The 6,000-nt window shown below is 49.2% G+C and overlaps 1 protein-coding gene across 5 annotated transcripts in view; it reads left to right on the top strand.

Moving 5' to 3' along the window:
- The first annotated feature begins 3,593 nt into the window (after positions 1 to 3,593).
- The window catches only part of LOC137374449 (zinc finger X-chromosomal protein-like), a 54,218-nt gene continuing 51,811 nt past the window's right edge, over positions 3,594 to 6,000 (top strand). For 4 of the 5 annotated variants that reach the window (XM_068040579.1, XM_068040578.1, XM_068040576.1 and 1 more), the window contains exon 1: positions 3,594 to 4,397. The gene's annotated coding sequence lies outside the window, so the exon portion shown is untranslated. The other variant, XM_068040577.1, reaches the window with a different exon arrangement.

The raw sequence follows: 6,000 nt of genomic DNA, 5'->3' as shown, positions 1-6,000 counted from the left end.
GTACTATTGCTGGAATGTTGTCAGGGCCCATAGCCTTTGCAGTCTCCAGTACCTTCAGCCGTTTCTTGATATCACATGCAGTGAATTGGATTGGCTGAATCTGTGATGCTGGGGATGCTCAGGAGGAGGCCAAGATGGTGCATCCACTCGGTCCTCCTGGCTGAAGATGGATGCAAATGCTTCAGTTTTGTCTTTTGCACTGGTGTGCTGGTCTCCCCCATTGTTGAGGATGGGGATATTTGTCCACCACCATTCATGACTGGAGGCGGCAGGACTGCAGAGCTTAAATCTGATACGTTGGCTGTGGGATCGCTTTGTCCTGTCTATAGCATGTTGCTTCCGCTGTTTGGCATGCAAGTAGGCCTGTGTTGTACCTTCACCAGGCTGACACCTCATTTGTTTTTTTAAGTATGCCTGGTGCTGCTCCTTTTGATGCGCTCCTACACTCTTCATTGAACCAGGGTTGGTCCCCTGGCTTGATGGTAATGGAAGAGTCAGGAATATGCCAAGTCATGAGGTTACAGATTGGTTGAATACAATTCTGCTGATAGCCCACTGGGCCTCATGGATGCCCAGTTTTGAGTTGCTAGATCTGTTCGAAATCTATCCCATTTAGCATAGTGGTCTCATAGAACCAGAGAAAAATTACGGCACAGAAGGAGGCCATTCAGCCCATCGTGTCTTTTTTTCTATCCTCAGCCCTCCTTTATATACATTTTAAATAAATAACTTTATTAAAACAGATAAATAAAACAAAACTCAAATTAAAATGCCATTTTCGGCATCCATGATGAACTCCCGCCCCTGCAGCGCCCACAGGTTGTGGAAGCCCTCAAGCGAACCAGCAGATACCACATGTTCCTTCTCCGGGGACACGTGGCCGCGAATGTAGCCTCGGAAGAGGGGCAGGCAATCAGGGCAGACGGCCCCCCCACCCCAACAGGCCGCAGCCTGGACCTGTGAATTGCCACCTTGGCCAGGCCCAGGGGCAGACCGACGAGGAGATCCTCCTCCCAGCCTACCCCACTCTGCGCCGGGGCCCAAAGTTCATGAGCATGGGGCTGAAGTGCAACCAAAACTTGAGGACCAGCCCCCTTAAATACTCAAAGAGGGGCTGCAACCTCGCACACTCCATATATACATTGAACACAGACTCATCCAGGCTGCAGAAATTACAGGTGGCATGGGAGTCCGTGAATCTACTTAAAAATCTATTGCTCGGGACTGCCCTGTGCAGCATCCTCCACCCCAGGTCCCCGATGTAAAGGGGGAGGACTCCTACGTACAGAGACCTCCACTGGGGTTTACCCTCACCACCAGACGTCAAAACGGACTACTACTTCATGTCCGCACGGCAAGCCCATTGTGTCTGCGCCGGCCGTAAAATCTAGCTGCACAATCTAATCCCACCTTCCAACACCTGGTCCGTAGCCTTGCAGGTTACAGCACTTCAGGTGCATGTCCTTTTCAATGGGTTTCTGACTCCACCACTGTTCCTGGCAGTGAATTCCAGACACCCACCACCCTCTAGGTGAAAAAGTTTTTCGTCATGTCCCCTCCAATCCTCCTACCAATCACCTTTATGGTAGTGCCACACAACACAATGGTGGAAACCTCATTGTAAAGACGGGACTTTGTCTCCACAAGGACAGTGCAGTGGTCATTCCTACCAATACTGCCATGGACAGATGCGTCTGCAACAGGTAAATTGGTGAGGACGAGGTCAAGTAGGTTTTTCCCTCGTTGGTTTCCTCACCACCTGCTGCAGACCCAGTCTAGCAGCTATGTCCTTTCGGACTTGGCCAGCTTCGTCAGTCATGGTGCTACCAAAACATTGTTGGCGATGGGCATTGAAGTCCCCCATCCAGAGTACATTTTGTGCCCTTGCTACCCTCAGTGCTTCTTCCAATTGGTGTTCAACATGGAGAGGAGGGGCAGTAGGTGGTAATCAGCAGGTGTCCTTGCCCATGTTTGATCTGATACCATGAGACTTCATGGGGTCCCAAGTCAATGTTGAGAACTCCTAGAGCAACACCCTCCCAACTGTCTACCACTGTGCCACCAGCTCTGGTGAGTCTGTCCTGCCAGTGGGGCAGGATATAACCAGGGATGGTAATGGTGGTGTCCGGGACATTGTCTGCAAGGTATGATTCTATGACTGTGTCCGGCTGTTGCTTGACAAGTCTGTGGGACAAGTGTCCCAATTTTGGCACAAGATCCCAGATGCTAGTAAGGAAGATTTTACTGGGTTGACAGGGCTAGGTTTGCCATTGTCGTTCCTGATGCCTAGGTCGATGCCAGTTGGTCCATCCGGTTTCATTCCGTTCTTTAAGACTTTGTAGCGGTTTCATACAGCTGAGTGGCTTGCTAGGCTACTTTCGAGGACATTTAAGAGTCAACCACATTGCCGAGAGTCTGCAATCACGAGTTGGCCAGACCAGGTAAGGGCAGCAGATTTGCTTCCTCAAAGGACAACACAGGTAGACAGGGTGGTGAAGGCGGCGTATGGCATGCTTGCCTTCATCGGCTGAGGCATTTAGTACAAGAGTTGGGACGTCATGTTACAGTTGTACATAACGTTGGTTAGGCTGCATTTGGAGTACTGTGTGCAGTTCTGGTCGCCGCACTACAGGAAAGATGCGATTAAGCTAGAGAGGGGGCAGAAAAGATTCACAAGGATGTTGCCTGGTTTGAAGGGCTTGAGTTATAAAGTGAGATTGGATAGGCTGGGTCTGTTTTACCTGGAGCAAAGGAGGCTGAGAGAGGACATGATAGAGGTATATAAAATTATGAGAGGAATAGATAGGGTAGATAGCCAGAGTCTGTTTCCCATGGTAGGGGTGACTAAAACGAGAGGGCATAGATTTAAGGTGAGTGGGAGGAGGTTTAAAGGGGATCAAAGGGGGAAATTTTTCACACAAAGAATAGTGGGTATCTGGAATGAGCTACCAGAGCAGGTGGTGGAGGCAGGAACAGTAGCAACATTTATGAGGCATCTGGACAGGTACCTGAATGAGCAAGGCATAGAGGGATAAGGAATTAATGCAGGCAGGTGGGATTAGTATAGATGGTCATTATGGTCAGCATAGATGCGGTGGGCTGAAGGGCCTGTTTGTATGCTGTACGACTCTATGACTCTAAGGACATTAATGAACCACACTTAAAAAGTACTCGGTTATCTACTTGTAAAGTCGTAACCTGTAGTGCAGGAAGGTGGGATTAGGCTGGGACTCTTAATTGACCGCTAAGGAGATGATGGGCCAGATAGCCTCCTTCTGTTCGTCAATGTTCTATGATTCTTCTCCTATGATTGACATCCAGTCTTTAATTGGAGGAAATTGCAGTTAAACAGTAGGGAGACCAAAACCATCACCTGTAGCAACAAACTTCCCCTAGCACAGATTCAAACCCGCCACTCTCAGGTTGAACTGGGGCATTATTTTCCCAAGAGGTGGGGGAAAGAAATCAAATATTGGCAAGTCCTAAGATTTATATATGATTCCCTTCAAGAATATAATTTTTGAGCTCCCACACGTCAAATAAGTGAGAGGCGGAGAGATATTGCAGAAAACACAGAAAGTAATCTTGGGTTAAAATGGTGGACCGAGGAGGGGAAAATGGCGGGCGCGGGGTGTAATGATGACGAAAGAAGCTGAATCCAATTCTCCGGCAGAAGGGCAAATCAAACAAAAATGTATACACGAATGAGCCAGTACCTCGACCAACTTCTTTAATGCTCGACTAACCGACATTATTCCCTCCCCTCCCCGGTCGCATTACTGAGCTTTGGATTGCCGATTCTTCCATGCGTAAATTTTAACCTCCATCTCCACAAATGGCTTCAGAGACAAACCGATCCGTGCACGGAGCAGCGTTTGGGCCACGGTTTTACTAATAATTTGGATTTTTGGTTTGGCTTCGAGGGCTGACAAGTAACCGGCACATGAACACGTTTGAATTTATTATTCCGACAACGAAAAGGAGGGGGGAGGGAAACAAAATCTAGGACGGTCCGTTAAAGAACCTCCCCACCACCCAAATCGGCTCCGGAGAGAGTCCCAGGCTCGGGTTGAGTGGTCGCTGATGGGGACGTTAAATATCTCCGGGATTTTGCCGCTTTCCCATCTCTGGCCTGACAGCACTTGCTTCTTCCGCATTTTCCTAGGGGTTAGGCTCTGACGTTACGTATTACGACGGCGGCGGGAGCGAGGAGCAGAGTCGAGTCAGCCCCTCCTCCTCCTCCCCGCAGCCATCAAACAACAAAGCCTGATTGGCAGGGCTAGGCCCGACCCGACCCTCCAGCACTCGGCCCAGCCAGGAAAGGCTGAGCCTGCGAGCCAACAAGGGAAGCGAAACGTCCCGAAATTCAGCCATCGGCGTCCGGCTTGACTCACCAGGTAAGAGCAGGGGTGTCGCTGCAGCCACTGGGCCGCCTCTCTCCGGAGCCGCGGCCGCTTCCCCGGCGGCCGGTGGCGCGTGGGCGCTCGCACTGCAGCCCGAGAGCGGCCGATAGAACCAATGGCGGTTGGTAGGCCGCGAGGAGGCCGCAGTTAGGCCACGAGGGTTTTGCATCGTGTTGAGGTTTTAGGCCTTGGCGTAAGCTTGTTCAACTGGAAGGGGAAATAAAAATTTTTAAAAAGCTGAGACCGAGGCGAAAGGTTGTTCCAGAGCCAGCTCTTCTTTTGTTTGAGGGAAATGTCGGTGAGAAGGAGCTATTGCAAAAGCACATTGTGCAGCCGATGTAGGAGACAAAATGTCGGTTGGGGGCAGGGTTGGAGAAAGGCGTCCGGCGCCATCTTGGCGGTGAGTGGTTTTCTTTTTCCCTCACTGAGGGGCAGCATGGAGTCGCTCTCAACCCCTCCCTTCCTCCAACCGGCTCCTGAGTTACCTTTGTTTTCCCTCCTGTTTCCCCCCCCCCTTATCGGACCGCGAGTATCTCGTGGCCGGGTCATTTCAAGGGAAAACATTTTTTTTTAAAATCCCGCGCGTCGTGCTATGACTGGATTTTAAATTCTACAGACGAAGCCGCTGCTTTGCGAGCAGTTTCGATCCTGTGGCGTTTTTGGTTTATATTTTTTCCCTCCTCGCCGTGTGGCTTGCCTCCCGAGAGACGGCGGCGTGCGAGCTGTTCCGACTCCTGTACTGGCCGCCATTTCCATCAGTATTGTCGTCACGGGCTGACGGACACTGCGGCAGCTTTCGCGCCCTCTTCTCTCTGCTTTCAATGGGCACTGCACCGGTTTATTGTCTGTTCATATTAAGCCTCGGTGCCTTCCCCTGGCACTCAGCCTTTAAACCTCCGCTCTCCCTTCCTCCCATATAGTGCAGTGAACGGTTTTAAGCAATAATTTCACCTACCTGAGGTTAAGAGTACTTCTGCGGTGGTTCATTTACGTAATAGGGATAAATGCAGCTATGGCTTTTAATATGCCTGGGTTTGAAACGTTCAGGAAAACTTTGTTTTGAGAGTTCTGATTGGGAGGAAAAAGCCGTTCTTAATTAAAATCGCCTTTTCACTTTAATGCATTACAGGGTTCCTTCATATTTCAAACACAAACGATTCAAAAACATTTTTGGAGTGACGGGCAGAACTAGTTCATCCATCTGTTAATGCTCTCAATGGTCTGATTTGACGAAAAAGTTGTGAGAGTGTTCTTAGTCATTTGATTAAGAAGTTGGTTATTTTAGTGCTGTTTTGTACTTTTAAAAAATTATGTAAGATGTTGGAACTTTTCCGATGGAAGTAAGCACGCAATATCAACATCAAACACTCATTTACAACAGTGCTAGATACTCCCTCTGCTTTTCCCTAATCATTTGCCTCACACTGTCGCAACTGAATTGAGACCAGCCAAGTTCATTTTGTATAGAACTCATACAGCAGAGATCTTACTGAATCTTCATTTTCCCCATGTTTGTGGGCTAAAATTAAGTCCAGGTTCCAGAGGTGAAAAGCCAATGTCTAATTAATTGCAATTCCCAGTTCTTATTCCCTATGTA

The sequence above is a fragment of the Heterodontus francisci genome, chromosome 10 (assembly GCF_036365525.1).
Source record: "Heterodontus francisci isolate sHetFra1 chromosome 10, sHetFra1.hap1, whole genome shotgun sequence".
NCBI lineage: Eukaryota > Metazoa > Chordata > Chondrichthyes > Heterodontiformes > Heterodontidae > Heterodontus > Heterodontus francisci.
This window is presented reverse-complemented; position numbering and strand designations above follow the sequence as displayed.